This window comes from Pygocentrus nattereri, chromosome 26 (genome assembly GCF_015220715.1).
Source record: "Pygocentrus nattereri isolate fPygNat1 chromosome 26, fPygNat1.pri, whole genome shotgun sequence".
Lineage (NCBI taxonomy): Eukaryota > Metazoa > Chordata > Actinopteri > Characiformes > Serrasalmidae > Pygocentrus > Pygocentrus nattereri.
In genome coordinates this window covers 1,845,354-1,865,479 of record NC_051236.1, presented here as the reverse complement: position 1 = coordinate 1,865,479, position 20,126 = coordinate 1,845,354, and the positions used below count along the sequence as shown (strand labels likewise).

The following is a 20,126-nucleotide window of genomic DNA, read 5'->3' as shown; positions in this document are numbered from 1 at the left end:
AACCATCTTTTTAAAGTGTCTATAGAACCATTCCCTTTACTGAAGAACCCTTGAAGAATCTTTTTTAGAGTGCATATAGAACCATTCCCTTTACTGAAGAACCCTTGAAGAACCATCTTTTTAAAGAGCGTATACACTCTTTGGTAAAGAGAATGGTTCTATGTAGTCTTAAACAAGATGGTGCTTCAAGGGTTCTTTGATAAAGGCAATAGTTCTCTATACACTCTTAAAAAATATGTTTGTGTTCTTTAGTAAATGGAATGGTTCTATATACACTCTAAAAAGATGGTTCTTCAGGGGTTCTTCGGTAAATGGAATAGGTCCATATACACTCTTTAAAAAAGACGGTTCTTCAAGGGTTCTTTGCTAAAGTGAATGGTTCTATATAAACTTCTTAAAAAGATGGTATGGTTCTACATACACTCTTTAAAAAGATGGTTCTTTAGTAAATGGTATGGTTCTATATACACTCTTTAAAAAGATGGTTCTTCAAGGGTTCTTTAGGTAAGTAATTGGTTGAATATACACTCTAAAAAGATGGTATGGTTCTATATACACTCTTTAAAAAGACGGTTCTTCAAGGGTTCTTTAGGCAAGGAATTGATGGTTCTATATACACTCTAAAAAGATGGTATGGTTCTATATACACTCTTTAAAAAGATGGTTCTTCAAGGGTTCTTTAGGCAAGTAATTGATGGTTCTATATACACTCTAAAAAGATGGTATGGTTCTATATACACTCTTTAAAAAGACGGTTCTTCAAGGGTTCTTTAGTAAAGACAATGTAAAACCATGAGCACTCAAGAATCTTTTGCATGCTTAAATGGTTCTTTGCCTGCTGAAATGGTTCTTCAGATTGACAGGGAATGTGTTCTGGTTCTACACAGCGCAGAAACGGTTCTGCTACTGTTACCACCTGCTCAACATCAGAACCACGCACAGCACATCCTCCACCAACCTGAGGAACCATCTCCCCATGCAAAGAGCCGCTGACGCATGCGAACAGCTCTGAACAGAACTCACCACGGCACCTACCAAAGAACCCCTGAAGAACCATCTCTTGTGAAGAGAGCTCTCGGGAAAGCGAGCAGCGAGGCTGGTGTTCCTGCTCGAGTCAGGGGCTCTGACACTTTCTCTACTTCCTCACTCGCGGGTTTGCCCTTCTTCTGAACTTTTCCCCCTCGTTTCATTGGACGGAGCCCAGAAAGAGGAGGAGGAGGAGGAGGAGGAGGAGGGGGGGGGGGGGGGTCGTTAGGAAATCATTTCATTTGTAATTAGCCAGCTTCAGAACCGAACCGAGCCGAGCCGAGCCGGGTTCACTTCAAAGCAGCGGCTGGCGTTGATGTGAACTGAATAGTTACATTTCTGTTTGGAGCTCAGGAGCGGCCAGAAAGTGTGAAAACGTGAACACGTGAGCACGTGAACACCCCCCCTCCTGAGAAAACACACCTATTTGTCTCTTTTATTTGTTTATATCTATACTGGGAAGTTTTTTAAGCGCCGTGTTTTCTAGCTTGAGATCTGTCGCGTAGCCGGCAGGTGGATGTGACGTCACGGCCCTGGAACATCAAAAAACAACAACATCTAAATCCGCGACTTCTTTCTCTCTCTTCCCCTCGCGGGACGCATTAAAGTGTAATCTCGCTTTCGTGAGCGGGAGGAGAGGAGAGGAGAGAGGCGGCGGGTTCCCTCCTCGAAGCGCCGCTTTCTGTTCAGGGATCTGCCTGAGAGAGAGAGAGAGAGAGAGAGAGAGAGAGAGAGAGAGAGAGAGAGAGAGAGAGAGAGTGAGTGTGAGAGACAGAGAGAGAGAGAGAGAGAGAGTGTGTGAGAGAGAGAGAGAGAGAGAGAGAGAGAGACAGAGTGTGAGAGAGAGAGAGAGAGAGAGAGAGAGAGAGTGAGTGAGTTAGTCCCCGAGCGGAGTAATATTGTTGGTGTTTACAGTGTGCTCAGCGCTCACGCTGTCTTGGTACACAAGAGTGAGCCGAGAGTTGAATATTACCGCGCGGCGGCTCGCGTCCCATCTATTTTCCAGCGTCGTCCTGCCGCGGTAAGTTGAAGAAAACAAGCTCTTTCTTCTCTTCCTCTCGCGTCTCTCCTCACTTTTTCTTCGCCTTTTGTTGTCACATGCTCTCTCGCTCTCGCTCTCGCGGCTGTTGTTGCTCTCTAACGGCTGCGTAAACAAGTAAACAAACAACCGCGCCGTCCAGGCAGGCAGCGGCTTGGTTTGGAGGAAGGAAGGAAGGCGAGCAGGGCTGATGTTAACTTCGCTGTTATTTCGAAAAGGGGTCGTTTTGGAAAGTTTGTGAGGAAGAGCAAGGCAGAGGACAGACAGACAGACAGACAGACAGACAGGCAGGCAGACAGACAGACAGACAGACAGACAGGCTGCTGCTCGAGCTACTTTCCACACGTTAGAAGTTACAAGTTAGCGCCGCGGCTAGCCGAGAGAGACACACTGTAACACTGATTCACGTCCAGCCGCCTGTGAAGCGCTGGCCTGGCCGAGTGACCGTTTCCACACACTTTCGCTCCTTTGCTGGACGCACTTTACACAACTTTAGACACAACTTTGCTACGCCGAGATTTCTTTTGGACCACCATCAGGCTGGGGGGCTTTTCCCCACACGTGCTCTCTCTCCCACTCACCCTCTCTCCCTCCCTCTCCTAGAAGAACCTGGGTCAGACCATGTAAACGTGCCCTCAGAGGTACAGCTGTGTACCTGAAATACGTTTTTTTGTACCTTTTCATGACCTACATGCCAATATGTTCCCTAACTGAAGGTCCTGAGGGCTCCATCCCAAAGACACCCTCACAGAAATAAAGGTACTGGACTGTCACTGGGGCAGTGCCCCTCTCATCACTGGGGTGGTCCCCTCAAGCCTTCATCTCAGTACCTTCAGTCAGGGAACATAACTGAACCATAATCCACTGAGATGATCTGTTCTAAGCTGTACTGACTCCACACACCCCGCCTCGCCTCGCCTCCAGGCTTTTACTCTACTGCTCTGTTTTAAAGCATTCGGTTATGAAAAGGAACAAATACCAACTTTTCACCTGGAGGAACTGATTTAAGCTCCACCATCAGACCTTAGAACCTCTGTAGATCCTCTGAGGGAACGTTTACACTGTGCCTTGATGAGCGCAAAACGTACCTGAACAGAACCTTCGTTTCTGACAGCGTAAGAGTGAAAGTTCCAGGTTGAACCATATTTGCATGATTTCCAACCCTGTGTCTGAGCTCTGTTGTGGCTGCTTAGCAACTTTTTGTGCAGCGAGAAGTTTGGAAGTTCTTCACGTCTCGTGAAGCTCGTACAGTTGCTCCAGAACCCCAGCAGCCTAAAATGTGTCCCCACCGCGTGAGTGAGTTTGCTTCGTCGACATGACCGTGTGGAGAAAGTTCTTTTTTTCTCCTCCCTGCTAGAATCGTAGCTTTAGGTTCCTGTTTTCTTTCTCCTCAATTAAGTACAACGTGTGCCGTCCACTTCTTAAACTGAGCCTCGTGGTGGATGGAAACCTTTTTTTTTTTTTTTTTTTTTTTGGATAAATAATTGCATTTTTTTTGTAAATTATTAAAAACCCCCACTGAAATGCAGGGTTAGACCGGTTTTGTGTAGGTGTTTGTGACCGCTTTTCTAATGACTGCTTAATAACGTCAAAAGGAAGATGCCTTAAGTTAATCAGGGTGTTTTGAGAACAGCACATTTGATGTTTTGTGTTACTTACAGTTGATGTGAATTACAACCGTGCACCTCAGCTCACTGTGTGTGCATGAAATAATAATATTTGCAACAATTTAATGTGTTTATTTCATGTAAATGTGAGAGATATCTGCAGCTCCGTGCTGGTTTTCTGTGCTATGCGTAGATCTAAATATGTGCACTCTGTGTAATTTGCGTATTTGTCATGTGGTGCGTTCTTCTGCTACTGTAGCACCCACATTTTATATCTGTCTGTCTGTGTCTGTCCATCTATATTAATGCTTTCTTTCGTCTGCCACGTGATCAGGTGCAGTAATGCAGGCCGGGAAAGCTGTTTTATTATTATTATTATTATTATTATTATTATTATTATTTTCTGTTTAATAGTTGATTCATTTTAAAATCTACTGTACGATTTTATGGCACCAGCGCTGAAAGATATTGAGTTTAGGCTGGGGAGAGCTCAGTCCTTCGGATTAGTCATTGTCTGAAAGAAGAAGAGTGAAAAAGACGGAGTGAGAAACTTTTTTTTTCTCTAGGAGAAGTAAACAACCTTCAACAAGCGAACCTTGACAACCCAGATTAAGGAAAACACTGGAGATCAAACAGTGCTGCTGCGGCCGTTGTCATGAGTTGCTAGAGAGAGAGAGAGAGAGAGAGAGGGAGAGAGAGAGAGAGAGAGAGGGAGAGAGGGAGAGAGAGAGAGGGAGAGAGAGGGAGAGAGAGAGAGAGAGAGGGAGAGAGAGAGAGAGAGGGAGAGAGAGAGAGAGAGGGAGAGGGAGAGAGAGAGGGAGTGAGTGAGAGGGAGAGAGAGAGAGAGAGGGAGAGAGAGAGGGAGAGAGAGAGGGAGTGAGTGAGAGTGTGTTTGAACAGGCACTAGGGTTTGTGTGCTCACTTATGCAGAAACGGACCTCAGCAGTCGGAGCCTGACCCGGCTTTAAAAGCACAGGGATCAACTTTTCTCTGGCTACTTTCCATCCTCAGCCTGTAAAGAGTTACAGCAGAGTCGCACGTCACCTGGTGTGTGTTTCAGAGCGGCGACATTCTGTCATATTGCGCCGTGATTTCATACCACCGGTGCTGTAATGCTGCCGTACGTGACGAGCGTAGAGGTGAAGCTCCGGCCTCTGAATGATAATAATGTGCTGGGCTGGGTTTATGAGCGATGGTGCAGCCGTAGAGGTTGTTGTGCGTGTCCTGTCTCCTGCAGCGTTTTCGGGCAGCTGTTGTGTCTCTGCGCCGTGTCCCTTCCACACCGCTCTGCCCACGCTGTGCAGAGCAGCCGTTGGTCACACGTCGGACGGCTTCAGGTGTGGACGGGCACAGCCTCCTGTTACCGTGGTGACTCTGGACGCTGACTGGTGTCCTGTGCTGCCCTTTTCTGGTTCCACTAGGCATGTACTTACCAACCTCCTATTCTCCCCAAAATTCTCCCCATATGCTGTAATTAAACCATGTATACACACATACAGAAGTGTGTATGTGTCTCTATGTACGTTTTTTTTTTTTTTAGTTTTTGGCATAATTTCAAATTTCTTGTGGAAATTACTTCTGGTTCCTTTGACTTACATTGAAAGTGAAGTATGTTTTTTCCTTCTCCTGTAAAATTATCGTTTCGGAAATATGAGATTATGTTCCGACAGCAGCTAAAAATACACATATATATATATTAGAGCGAGAGAGATAATATTGTTACATTACTGAGGAAAATTCATGTGTTTTCTCTTAAGCTGAATTGGAATCAACCTTATATTAGTCAGTCATAACAGTCAAAACAGATTGTGTACTAATATGATATGTAAAATGGGCTGTAATGCCCACTATTAATTTTATATATATATATATATATATATATATATATATATATATATATATATATATATATATTAATTAGTTTTATAGTAAGTTTTCTGTTCTCAAGTCAGTTCAGCCAATTAACCGGCTTATAGACTTAATGAATGAAAAATACATCATTTTAAGCAGGAACTTTTTTTTTTCTCTGCTCTGGTCACTCTGTGCCAGCTCTCCGGTCTATATCCTGATCTGTGAGCTGCGGCTCATCCTCTGTGTCTCACTATTGGAGTGCAGCGCCAGACTGATTGGATTAGTGGGCGGATTAGAGGTCGGAATGGTGTGATTGTCACAAGTCCCTTTGTGCCAGCTGCGGCGCTGACAGCTGAGCTGGGATCAGCCCGCTGGATCGCTTTCCCCCACAATCCCTGCCCTCTAGGCCTGAAGAGCTGTACATCGAGCCGCTGCATCCTTAAGCAAAACACCTTCCGTCCTTTCCCGGAAATTTAGTCTCGTTTGAAGCCTGCCGCGTCCTGCTGGTGTGCCTCTCGAGCGCCCTCTGCTATATTAAGGATTGCTGTTGACGCCTCCTCATAACGAGAGCGGGGCGGTTCGGTTACGACTGGTTAGGAAACTGCAGACACAAAAGAGGCCTTGTTTTTTTTTTTTTTGTCCGCAGGAAGTTTCAGCCGTAGCTTGTGTGGGTTGTGCTGGATGCTCGGCTACCGCAGAGATTTTTTTGCTTTCCGTATTGACACGGTTTCTCGTATCTTGCCACAAATATCCCGCAAATATGGAGAAATGCCGCGCCCTCCCACACCTGTGTGCCCCGCCTGACTAATTCTGCATATCAGCTTGCAGCATTGTGGTATATTTGCCATTAGCCTGTTATTACTCAGCTACAGAGAACAAAAAAAGAGGTTATAAGCGGTTACATCTCTTAAAAAGTTCTCCGTAATTCATTGGTTAAGATCAAATCAAAGCCGTTCAGAATGGTTTTGATGTGAAATCAAACGAGGTATAGAAACTTGTGTAGTCAGAATTGTTCACAGTGGTGATGATGGGAACCAGACGTCTGAAGAGTTTGCCCTAAAAACTACATTACAAAAAAACGGGGGAGAAAAAAAAAGTACTTATTTATTTTTTTTAAGTCCATTTATGGTGGAGGGGTACATGCAGGGTATTGTGAGGCAAAATAGTCCCCAAAGAAAACTTTATTTATTTATTTGTTTCATATTTACGACTGTTTTACCATTATGAATGTTGCGTATAAGGCCTCAGAAGACACGTGTAGGTTCACTCGTCGTTTTAAACAGTCAATAAAATGTCTATAATCTCTGTATTGTAAGCATTGTGACCTCTGGTTCCTATCACCACCACTTACAAGAGTCAGTAAGTTTCTCTACAGGACATCATTTCACATCAGACCCCTCTGAATTGCTCTGTTTACATTTTAACGCTTGAATTATGCAGACATTTTTATGGAATTCCCCATTTAAAAATAGCTGGAAAGCCTTTCCATTGAAACACATTTATAATAGATGCTAATGGCAGATATGGAAGAAAATGTGTCTTGAGTCATCAAACTTTATTTTGGAGTCCAACTAAACTGTCTGTGGTAATGAACTGTACTCTGCTGGTACAGCGGATGGGGATTTGGTTGAAAAATGCTGGAGTATGCCTTTAACTTTGCTTACGGTCATACACATTCTCTCAGTGTCTCGTAAGGTAATAAGCAGACATGCTGAAATTCAATAATAAGGTATGCCACGATATTTAATACACACCGTATTATTATCATAGCTCTTTGATTCCATGTTTAATTTGTACATCCGTTTTTATGCTTTATTGATCTGAGCACCTTCATAGCTCATGGCAATTGCTGGAAACGGCTGTCAAAGGAGGATTCCACCAATTTTTCTAAATTCTGCATAGTTTAATGGGTCAAAAAAGGTCATTCAGAGCTGATTTAATGTACAGAGTCAGTATTGTTCTCAGTGGTGGTGATAGAAACCAGACACTAGGGGAGCCTAATGAATCTTAAAGCTACATTATGAGCTACATGAGATATTGTTTTACTATTGTTGAGAGAGATTTGGCCTAAAACATATTTTTGAAATCCGCTTCTGAATGAGGGGTACATGCTGTACGCAATATTTCCAGGCAGAAAATGTATTTTTTTCCAGATTTTCCACTGTTTTATCCTGATCAGCATTGCATATAAAAGCTCAGAAGACATATGTAGGTTCACTGGTGGCTTTGGATAGTAAATGGAATGGCTATGTTTAGGTCGTAGACATTATGACCCCTGGCTCCTGTCACCACCACTGTGAAGAAATCTGAGCTCTTAAGTCTCTACAACGAATCATTTCACATTAAACTAGTTTTAATGACTGTTTTATATAGCGCTGCTGCTGGAGCAAAACCTCATATTTCCAGAATTTATAGGAGAAGGAAAAACGTGCTCTACTTTTAATGTAAATCAGTGGAACCAGACATTATTCAAAGCAATTTTGGGCCGTTTCTGTTTGTGCATTCATCTTGAAAATTACACAAAATACACTCACTGGCCACTTTATTAGGTACACCTTGCTAGTAAAAGGCCGGACCCCCTTTTTCCTTCAGAACTGTCTTAATTCTTCGTGTCAGACTTTCAACAAGGTGTTGGAAACGTTCCTCAGAGATTCTGGTTGGTTATTTGAGTTCCTGCTGCCTTTCTATCATCTGGAACCAGTCTGCCCATTCTCCTCTGACCTCTCACATCAACAAGGCATTTTCGTCCACGCCACTGACCGCTCACTGGATATTTCCTCTTTTTCGGACCGTTCTCTGTAAACACTAGAGATGGTTGTGTGTGAAAATCCCAGCAGATCAGCAGTTTCTGAAATACTCAGACCAGCCCGTCTGGCACCAACAACCACGCCACGTTCAAAGCCCCTTAAATCCCCTTTCTTCCCCGTTCTGATGCTCGGTCTGCACTTCAGCAAGTCGTCTTGACCACCTCTACAGGCCTAAATGCAGTGAGCTGCGGCCGCGTGATTGGCTGATCAGCTATTTAACTATTTGTGTTAAGAAGCAACTGAACCTAATAAAGTGGTCGATGAGTGTATAAAGGAACAGGAATTTTCAAATTATGTCAGAAACTGAAAAACAACAAAAATGGAGATGCGAGGTTTTGTTCTGACAGCAGCGATATGTAGTTGTTTTTGTTGCTTTTATATCTTGACTTTGCATTATATCATGATAACTTCATAAACTGTGATGTAAGGTTAGGTTAGACAAATATTGATGTCAGACTTTGATAGCAACAAGTCATGAAAGAAAAGAAAATTGTGGAAAATTTGGGTGGACCACCTTGTAACCGGGCAGGTCCCTGGTTCACCCTGTTACACATCTAATTGCTTCTACTTGGAGTCCTATGGAAACCACTTCACTCCTTCCTTAGGTGTAATCTAGAGTCAGAGCTCCACCCAGACAAGAGATTTAACACGGCGTGGCTCCGCCGCTCCATCATCCCACAAGCGCAGCCAAACTCGCTCTGCTTTGATCAGGAAATTTCCTTAAAGGGGGGCCGGGCGGGTAAGGGGGGCCTTGCTCCAGAGGTAGTGATATAGCAGCTCCATCAGAGTGCTGAGATCTGAGCTCAGGCTTCCTCTGCTCTCTGACTGGCTTTAGGTGGGATGTTACAGAAAGGCTGGTGAAGATGCTAATATTGTTGACAGAGTGATTAATGTGCGTTTGAGTTGTTTCGTCTCTGCCCGGCTGTGTGAAAGGCGTGTGTTAAGTAGCCTCTCAGGGAATAGTGTTTTTCCCCCCCACCCTCTCAATAGTAATGTGTCCACAATTAGAACACATTTAATTAGGAAACTGGTTTGTGTATTAATGACCTTATCAGTGCATGTATGTTAATTAGTATTTCGAAAAGATGTGTTTTTTTTTTTTTTTTTTTAAATTGAATCTTAGGATAAATTCAAAGGATTCTAAACTGATGGAACTTTTCTTTGATGTTCCTTTTTTTTTTTTGTATGTGTGTATTTCATATTAGGCGTTAAACATAAAACGGGCCTGCTCGCTGTTTTGAACCCTGATGAAACTGGGGTGGTCTTAATTGACGGGTTGTTGCTTGTTTATTTGATATATGTATAAACTTATCAGAGGAATGGTAATAGGGAGCTGTAATTACCTTCAAAAGACTGATCCAGCAACAAGTTTGCATCTTTATTTATTTATTTATTTAATCTGAGAGTACGCCTGTGCCCAGAGACGGTTAACCAGGTGACCCCTAGGGAGTTACCATTTTATTTAAAAAAAAAAGGTGTTTTTTTTATTTTCTTGTTTTATTTCGTGCAAACTACAGCAAAACACTAGTGTTCCCACACATGATCACCACTTTTAGACATGTTGGGTGATGTGATATCCTACATTAATACTGTGTTTATTGTACCTAATGTAGATGAGGCTAATGTTGCTGTTGAGCTGCGCTGGTTGAACGCACAGCAGACTTCAGGCAAAACAGATTCCGGTTTTGGGAATAGGTCTAAAAGCAGTTTGCAGTTTGTAGTTTTGTTGTTTATTCCAGCTTACATTATCAACACTGTCTTTAACCTAATACCAAAAGCTTGTGAACCTCATGCAGATGAATAGCAGTCAGAAGCAATCACATGCTCACCTACTCTGTTAGAAATAAAGGCTCTGTGCAGGTACATTTTTCATTCAGTAGGGAGTCTAAGGTCTGATTGTGGAGCTTAAATCAGGTTCTCCAGGTGAAAAGTTGGTATTTGTTCCTTTTCATAACCGAAAACAGAGCAGTAGAATAAAAGCCTGGAGGCGAGGCGAGGCGGGGTGTGTGGAGTCAGTCCAGCTTAGAAAATGTGATTTCATTTGATTATTGTAGTTATGATTCCCTGACTAAAGGGACTGAGATGGAGCCTTGAGGGTCCCACCCCAGTGACAGGCGGGGTCCTGCCCCAGGCACAGTTCAGCACCTTTTTTTCTCTGAGAGTGTGCTGTGCACAACTAACTGGCAGTTTGGCATCCAATGTTTTTTGCTCAAGCCTCAAGCCAGATAAAGTGGGTTTGCTGGTTTCTTCATTAAAATAAAATTAATTATAGGAAATAATTGCAATATAAATTGCGTTTGCGGTGTTTTGCAATGCGTCTGCAATGAGATTTCCCCCAAATCTTTCAGCCCTGCTTGGGGAAAAAACATTGTGATCTCTCAACTCTTGTACAAGCAGGCTAAGCTAAGCCTCTGCAGACACGACTGCGACCTTCGCAATTCCATCCTTTTTACTAGAGTAATTACACTTTCATGGCCAAATTAACTGTCAATAAAGTACAACCACGGCTTTTTTCTGAACTGGTGCGTTTATGTTGACAAAGAACGTTTAAACGCCATCACTTTCTTTGCCCCTGCATCCACTTCAGAGTTTGAGACCAGTTGTTATTGTTGTTGTTGTTGTTGTTATTATTATTATTATTATTATTATTAGTAGTAGTAGTAGTAGTAGTAGTAGTAGTAGTAGTAGTAGTAGTAGTAGTAGTGATAGTAGTCATAATATCTCTGTGAGGACCATAATGTTCTGGACATGTCATCACAGAGATATTAAGACTTCTACCACTACTTCTCACGGCTACTACCGCTACAGCTATCATTACTGTTGATGTTGTTGTTATTATTATTATTGTAGTTATTATCGTTTGTTGCTGTTGTTGTTGCACTGGTGGTGGTAATAGTTAGAGGTAGCAGTCATAATATCTCTGTAAGGACATCAGATGATGTTTCTGGACACGAATGTCATCAATAAGTGTGATCTGGAAAGTAGATGCTGGCTCAGATAGTGATGGCGATTATTTTCCACGTGGTTTTCTGACTAAGAGCTCTTTTGAGTGAAGAAGGGTTTTTTTGTAAGGGTGCTTGGTGTTGATTTGGAGCACAGCCCTTGGTCTCCAGGGAGCCACGCAAGACATTTCACGTGGGGTGTGTGTAAACAGTTTTTGTTTCTGCGCTGGCTGTAGCTCTGCAGGGGCTGCCATCCAGGTGGTTTGGGTCTTCGGCACTCGCCAGCTGCCCCCAGAAACAATTCAGACTGTTTACCCGGGTGCCATGACAACTTCTCCTCCAGTCAAAAAATAACCATGGATGTCATAATTATTTACATGTTTTAATACAGTACATTTGCTCGCGGCTCCAGGTGTTGCTATCCTGGCTCTTTTCATAAGATTGAACAATGGCTGGGTTGAGTTCAGCAGAGAATCGGTCGTATTACCGGTGCTTTCCTTTTTTAGTGTCTGTGGTGGCCGAGTGCAGGTCTTTTGACTTGGTTGTTTGTCTGGGTGATTCAGAGCATCTGAGTTTTACATTGTCTTTTTCCTCAGATGTTTTTTTCTTAATTATGTCTCTGTGAAAATCACTATTTTTAGCCCATTGTGTTCTGCACATCTACATATATTGGTATATAGTATAGAGTTCAACTCCATCCTCTGGAACTGGCGTCTCAAACCAGCGTTTATTCCAGCATCTTACTCACCTGCCATATTACCCCACCTGTCTCACCGTCACCTCATTAACCCCTTTCTCTGCCACTATACACCCTTTAACTGCTGCTGCACTCAGCACTTTAACTTCAGACTCATACTTTGCACAATATAAGGCTTACAGGTATGACTGTGTGTGTGTGTGTGTGTGTGTGTGTGAGTGATGGTAGGAATGCATGTTTTATTTTATTTAGTTATATTTTATATTTATTTTATCTTATTCTCTGCATGTGATTGTCTGTCTGGTACTGTGCTGTGTGAGCTCACCTGACTGTGTCTTTGCATGGCATGATGCCGCATTCAGAGAACAAACTCGATCGACGCACCTTTAATAAGCAAAGGTTTGTATTTGGGCCGGATATGTTATAGATACTTCCACTGTGAGAAGACAACTCGGCGCGATGGGTCTGAAAGGATGTGTAGCTGTCAAGAAGAACCTCAGACCTCAAGATCACTGAATGTGTTTCGGGTGGCCTCACTTAATTTGGATATTCCACTAAAGTGCCAGATGGATTACCTACAGATGTTTCAAATTGTCCACAGCTATCTGTTGAAGCTCAGATGATTCTAAACTGTGGTGGGGTTAGGGTTGGGATTTGGACCAGGGTTAGTGCTAGGACTAGGGTGAGGGTTGGGTTTAGGTTTCGGATTGTGGTTTAGGTTAGAGTTAGGATTAGACAATCAAGGTCAATTTAGTGGATATGTCATTTGAAAGTTAATGTAGTCTCTACAAAGCATCTAAAGTGGACTATCCAGATAAAGTGTTACCTCTGGGATTACTTGGATTGTGAGAACTTCTAAGACTGAACTTTGGAGGTGTGGGGATAAAACATGCTTGCAGATTTCTTTTGCGAAACTGAGTGTATCTCCTGAAAAGAATGCAATCTGTAATTAAAGGCTAAGAGTGGACACACAACTGGATAGGTTTATACTGTATTTAGTTGTTGGAGCTTCTATGCAACTTTCTGGTAAATATGATTTCTGCTCTTTTTCCTGACAGTGTTTTTTTTTGGGGGGGTTAACATTAAATGAAGGGTGCTCTCTGACTTTTGCTGTTAGAGACTGACTACGTTCCTGTTGTTTGAGCTTAAATTTGGGCCCTATTTTTTAGGCAAACCTAACACTTATGGTTCTAGTTGGGCAAATAAAGACCTCTGAGCACCGACTTCTCTACACAGCAATGTAAGGAATCATTTCTGGACATTGTTCTAAAAGCATTTTCGTGTAAAGCGCAAACATAATACATGATCTTCTGAAGTGCTGAATAGTCAATTGATCAATGTGAAGTGGACCTAAAAACCGAGAGAATCAGTCATTTCATTTAATATTGCAGGGTGGTGAGCTGGGAATCTTGAGTGCATTTCCGTGTACTTATGTTGATTGTTTATGATGATTGAAAGAGGACTGTAGTCCTTATTATGCTGGAAGTTTGCTGATACGGTGCTCCGGGTTCGTGTGTTTCTATGATGTCTTATAGGCCGTTGGCCCCTTCAGTGCAAATTAAACTTGACTTAATATGAGTTGGTTGATCAGCACAATTAGCTCTCATTAAACAACAAGGCTGTGATTCAATCAGCCTTAATTGGACGTGCGCATGCAGGAAGCTTTCTCTAAGCTGACGAAGTGACATTAGAAAGCCATTCAATCTGCTGTACTCTAATGGGAATTTACCTGCCGTTTCAGAGTCTTCAGGGAAAAGCTGGTGGAAGAAGTGGTCGAGACTGATCTGCAGTTGCACCTGAGAGTCCACTTCCCAACAGGTAAACAGGTTGTCCGTCATCTCTGCTGGCAACAGCAACCAGCTCTCATTTTGATAATTGAGTTCAAGATGGCAGTTATGGCTCGTTTCCTGTTTAGTCAGATCACTCTGCGTTTCACAAGTGTGTTTTCATCCATTTGTGTGGCACCGTGCAGCAAAGTGACTCAAAACACAGACAAAATTGAAAGTGGCACAACTGGAATGTCTTGCACGGGCCAGATGTAAACCCTCAGATCGAGGTACATGAAGAGGGGTTCCACACAACAGTCACTAAACTCGAAAGCGCTTGGTTTAGGAGTGTAGGGAAGGCCGATGTGATGTCATTTTATCATCATCGTTATAAACAACATCACAATGTTTTTCCGAGCATATTGCGGACACTGTCAGTAGTTAAAGCGTCAGACTGCATGTCGTCGCTGTCTAAAGAAAATCTCCTTTTTGGCCGATTTTTAATTTTCTGCATTATTTGAACATCGTGGCTGTCCTTTGCATCTTTACATCGTTTGTAAATTTCATGAGGAATGGACCAATAGCGGCGCTCAAAAATTGGAATAAAATAACTTTGCGTTGACTTACATTAAAAGTAAAGAATGTCTTTGCCAAAATGGTAAAGTTCCCATTTTGGAGATGCTTGTTTTACTCTGGACAGCGACGATGTTTAACTAAAAAGATGCCATAATTATCAGGGATGCACCAATATGGGACTTCTGGGCTGATACTGATATCTGATATATGATCTGTCGATTTTGATGCAGATATGTGTGCATTTAGAAACTTGGGACTGTGTATTTAATGATGCACATATTTCAGTACAGTATCCCACCATCCACTAAACATTCGGCTATTCTGGAGTTATAATAGGTCATCAAATATCAGTTTGAAATATTGATCAAATCTGTCCAATGCTGATAATTGTTCTTGAAGCAAATTTCTTCCAATACCGATATGAGTCTGGTATCATGTTTTATCATTAATAATTCATCCAGTATCTTAGATTTATTACATAGTTTGTGAATGTTTTTTTTTTTTTTTTACTAGTTTGGGCTGTTAACTTGAAAAATAAAAAGTTTCTCCTTTTTATTTTTCAAGGTCAAATACTCAAATATTTAAAAATTTTAAGTAAAAGGTAGAATAAATAACTGCAATCAGTGCATCTTCAAAAGTTCTGTCATGTTGTAAATGACCCTGGGAGTTGCAACATGATCGTCTAAAAACTATGCATAAGCCTATTCTTTCATAACTTTGAGGCTGAGCATGAGTTTTTCTCCCCTGACACTAGTGATTTGACATTGTCATTATAAGGTAAAACAGAGTGGCTGCATCGGTTGAAATGCAGGAACTCCAAGTGTAGAAGAAACGAAGTAACCTTGCTTTGTAGCAGCGCTTAGCCAAGTACCTAAGCTGGCAGCTCACTCTGCAACTTTATAAACATTCTGTGATAATTGACTTACTACACTGTTATGAGAAATGTCTGCCATTCAGCCACTCAGTACCTTCATGGAGACATCTTTCTACCTATCAGCAATATTTTAACTTTTAGTCACAGTGCACCAGTGAGCTGGAATTCACTACAGGAAACACTAAAACTCGGCTCACTGGTGTGACTCAGTCATTTTAAACTTTTAATATCAAACCACCTACAGACAGCCTGCACCTGTTTTACTTAATCATATTTATTTGTAACTTTTATTTTTGTGTTAGTTCTCCTTAGTTCTTTATCTCTTTTTATTTATTTATTTATTTCCTCTCATTTTATTTTTTATAAATTTTTTTTAAAATTATATATATGTATATATTTTTTATCCTTACTTTTTAAAAAATGTGTGATATTGTACTATTACCTTACTAATTTCTTATCTATTTTTTATCTTAATTTCTTACCATTTAAATCTCAAGTTCTATTTTTATCTACTTTTATCTTTTACTCACTGTTGTTTTAAATTTTCTTTTAATTTAAAATGATTAAATGTAGATATTATTTTCTTTGTCATGTCAATCCCTGTTTTTGTAAATGCTCGGCTACATTGAAAATGAGGGTTGCCCTCAATGTACTTCCGAGTCAAAATAAAGGTTGATTGATTGATTGATATTCAGCTTCTAAAGTAAAATATGACTATAGGAAGAATATATTCCCATTTAAAACTAAAACCCTAAAACAAATTGTTGTTTTGTGTATTTATGGTCAATAAAAGCACAAGGAGCAGTCTTTGTCCTCCAACTTATCAAACCTGTGAAAAACTAAATAATGTCAAAATGTCTCTGCATTGTGATATACTTTTGCCATTTTGCTCACCCCTAAAGGAGTTCACTGAAAGTTGAATTAGTTTCTCAATAGTATTCAGGGTGTGTTGGTTTAGTGACTGTTTAGTTGACCTGTCAAGACCCATGACTTCCTCTTTTCTACTCCAGCTGAGCTACAACTGAGCACACGATGTACGCATGGCACAGCACAACTAGAGTGCTATAATATTCATCACTTGTTTATTGCTGCCAGTGGATCTGTGGTCTAAATAGATCAAAGCTTGTTAAAGCAAGCCCCGAAAAAGCGTTTTAATGCGTTCTAAGCCCCAGCCCCATGCAATTTGGCCGTCAGCGGCAACCGGCAACCGAAATAACCAAATTATTTAGTCATGGCTTTTTAACGGGCACCACGGTAAATGGATGTTAAGTAAATGATGCAATTTATCCCCCCCGACCACAACCCCCCCCCCACCCCTTGCCAGGCTGGGCTGCTGCGGGACTTGTGCCAGCCTTGAATAAGTGGTACCCAGATGGCACTCGCCTGACGCCCACTTGGTTACGGCATCCTTCCCCTGGAGTAACTTCCGCCGCCACCAACAAGCGATAGGTCAAACGAGCGGTGGGCGCCTGTTGCTCGGCCCCCGCTTAGCATATGCAGATTCGCTCATGTTGTGCCGTTTCTCGGATATTCCCTCCAAAGCAGGATGGGCTCTCTGGGAGTGGGGGGGGGGAGGGGTGTCCCAGCATGATTTGGAATGCAGCCAGGCTAATGAGGGAAGAGGGAGAGCGGTAAAAGAGGAGATGTTCATGTCCTCAGCGTGCTTCCTCATTGCTTCCTAGTAGCTGGGATTCTGGCTGTAATGGGATAGTCCAGCAGGCACTAGCATAAGTGATGTATGTATGTATGTATGTATGTATGTATGTATTTATTTATTTATTTATTTATTTATTTATTTATTCATTCCCTTCTTGGCTCCCACCTTTTGAACATGGGTCTATTTTTAGGACTTGTAGAAGACAATGCCAGGGTGTTCTTTCTTTTCGCATTCTCTAGCTTCTCTCTTTCTCTCTCTATCATCCATTGTCTTTCTCCATTACTTCCCCAGCAGCTCTCTCCATTTTTCTGTCTGCCATACTTTTGCACAGAGCTTCACAAGGTGCAGCTGCTGAGCTCTGCTCCTCTGTATTAGTGAACTGTCTCAACCCCCCCCCCCTCCCTTTTAACAGCGCCCAGCTGCTGGGCCAAGCTGCCGAGGCAGCGCCACGCGGGGATGGGCTTTCTGTGGTCGAGGAACAAGTAAACAATACTCTTCAAAGCTCAGCGATCTCCACCCGAGGCACTGTTTACGTGTTTGCAAGAGGATGAGGTTGCGCTTTTTAGAGGCCCTGATCTTGAAGGCTTTCTAATGGTCATGTTGGAGGGCGTGTGGCGAAAATGAAAACGCTGACAAATGCTGGTTGCATGAAGGGAATTTTATGAATGCCCCTCATTTACACACATCAGCGTAGACATGGTTGGTGCCCAGACTTTTGCTTTTCACAAAAAGATCACACACAAAGGTTTTGGGTTACAAACTGTCGAGTGCAAAACTAAAGAAGGGAAGATATTTGGGAAGATTTTTCATGCCTTCATTGCTTATCCCCCCCTTTCCTTCTGAAGCAGTGCATTGTGGAGAAGCTTTTCTTTACAGTATTGGTGATGAGAACAACGGGTCAGAATATAGACATTCTGAAAGCATCAGTGAACCTATATGTGTATTCTGGGTTGTGTATGTGATGTTCATAATGGCAAAATAACAGTAAATTCATGTAAAGCAGTTTACAGTGCCTTGTTTCTTTGGCCCTCCCAGCAGTTAATGAATTAAAAAACATTTTTGGACCCAAATCTTCTCAAAACGATGATAAAACACTCTCTCTGTTTCTATCACCATGGCTGGGAGCAGTTCTGACTCACTAAGTTTATCTAGAATCTAGAATCTTTTTACATTAAACTGCTCTGGATAGCTTTAATATCTTAATGACTGAATTATGCAGAAATTCTGATAAATCGGTGGAATTTCTGTTAAAGTGAGTGAATGCACACTGAAGACATTTGGGGCAGAAATTAGTTTGAGATATAAATGTTTACCAGCTATGCAGCTATGCAGTTTTGTGGGAAGAAACGGTGTTAACTGCCCCACCCACTATGTCACAGCTCCTTCCTTTGACATTTTTATTTGTTCATCTGCTGCTGATCTTCTGAATTAGCAGTTCATCAGGTAACTTTCCTCCTCCTGCGTCGGCGGAGCTGATGCGTGATGAAATGGAGGCTTTAACGTTGGCCTGTTGGTCTTGCGGAGTGATCCGAGACCACCGGATCTCTTGTGACCTGTCTGGGGTGCGTTTGAGTCATGCTGGCTTTGCGCAAAAGCCGTGAATCTGTGCGTCATCGTCACAAAATTCTATGGAATAATAATCTGTGCACCAGTGAATCTGTGAAAACGTTCTTCAGCGGCTCAAACTGTTAACTACACTTTCACATTTAGTGAAGTGTGGGAGTTCTCCCCTGATGAATCATCTCAAAGTAGACTTCTAGACAGAAACACCTGTTTTCCAGTTGTTTTGAACAAAAGGGCTAATGAATATGAGCTATTCTTCTAGTTGTATCACTTCTTATGTCGCCAGTACTGCAGTAGGTCTGTTAGTTTGCAGGGAAAATTAATGACCACCAATTAGTATCAAGGCAAGGCAAGTTTTGTTATTTTATTTAATCAACCATGCATTCACCTTTAGAACTTGATTATGGCTGTTATAATGAGAATATATTTACTCTATGCTTTTTAATGAGCTTTATTCCTTTTTCCATTAATGAGATTAATTCAGGATCTATTAAGATTGAATTGTGCATTGACTTTTTTAAGTGCAGTGCACTAATTGGATTCTGAGTTTGACTGTTTTTTAAACAATTAGTGACATTGTAGCACTAAAAATATAAACTAAGTCAGGTTATATTGGTGATGAGTAAATTGATTATAAAATTGGAGCTAGCGATGTGCAATTAAAAGTAAAAGTGAATTCATGTAACTGGAAAATGTCACTTTTTTTTCCCGATCGGTTCATATTGGCCTGTGTAAAACAACAACATATATAAAGCAACATATATTTTAGGCAACAAACTTCCACTGACTTGGTGGTGAGCATTAAGACATGGACTTGCATTGAACATGAACTTGACTATATATTGCCTTGAAATTGCAGTTTTAACATAAACTACAAAAGAGAAAACTACTGCATATGTTATACATACAGTGAGATTTCTGAAAGGAACCATAGTTATCTTTGATGCACCTTAAATACTTCACTCCCCCATCCAAATCACTGAGTTCAGGTGTTCCAGTCACTTCCGTGGCCACAGGTGTATAAAGCCGAGCCCCTCGGCCTGCAGACTGCTTCTACAGACATTAGTGAAAGAATGGGTCGCTCTCAGGAGCTCAGTGAGTTCCAGCGTGGTGCCGTGATCGGACGCCACCTGTGCAGCAAGTCCAGTCGTGAAATTTCCTCACTACTAAATATTCCACAGTCCACTGTCAGTGGGATTATAACAAAGTGGAAGCGATTGGGAACGACAGCAACTCAGCCACGAAGTGGTCGGCCACGTAAAATGACAGAGCGGTCAGCGGATGCTGAGGGGCATAGTGCGCAGAGGTCACCGACTTTCTGCAGAGTCCATCACTACAGACCTCCAAACTTCATGTGGCCTTCAGATCAGCTCAAGAACAGCAAAGAGAGCTTCATGGAATGGGTTTCCATGGCCGAGCAGCTGCATCCAAGCCTTACATCACCAAGCGCAGTGCAAAGCGTGGAATGCAGTGGTGTAAAGCGCCGCCACTGGACTCTAGAGCAGTGGAGACGAGTTCTCTGGAGTGACCAATCACGCCTCTCCATCTGGAAATCTGATAGACAAGTCTGGGTTTAGTGGTTGCCGGGAGACGGTACTTGTCTGACTGCATTGTGCCGAGTGTAAAGTTTGGAGAACATTGAGGGTTACTTTGCAATGTTTATGTGTAAGAACATATCACGTAATAAAAATAAATGTAATACATAAAAAAAAGACAATCAG

At 42.0% G+C, this 20,126-nt stretch overlaps 1 protein-coding gene across 2 annotated transcripts in view; it reads left to right on the top strand.

Annotated features, from left to right (window-relative positions):
- The first annotated feature begins 1,888 nt into the window (after positions 1-1,888).
- foxp1b (forkhead box P1b) overlaps positions 1,889-20,126 on the top strand; it is a 310,010-nt gene continuing 291,772 nt past the window's right edge. The window contains exons 1-2 of one of the 2 annotated variants that reach the window (XM_037534964.1): positions 1,889-2,047; positions 13,711-13,787. The gene's annotated coding sequence lies outside the window, so the exon portion shown is untranslated. The remainder of the gene's footprint in view (positions 2,048-13,710; positions 13,788-20,126) is intronic. The other variant, XM_037534962.1, reaches the window with a different exon arrangement.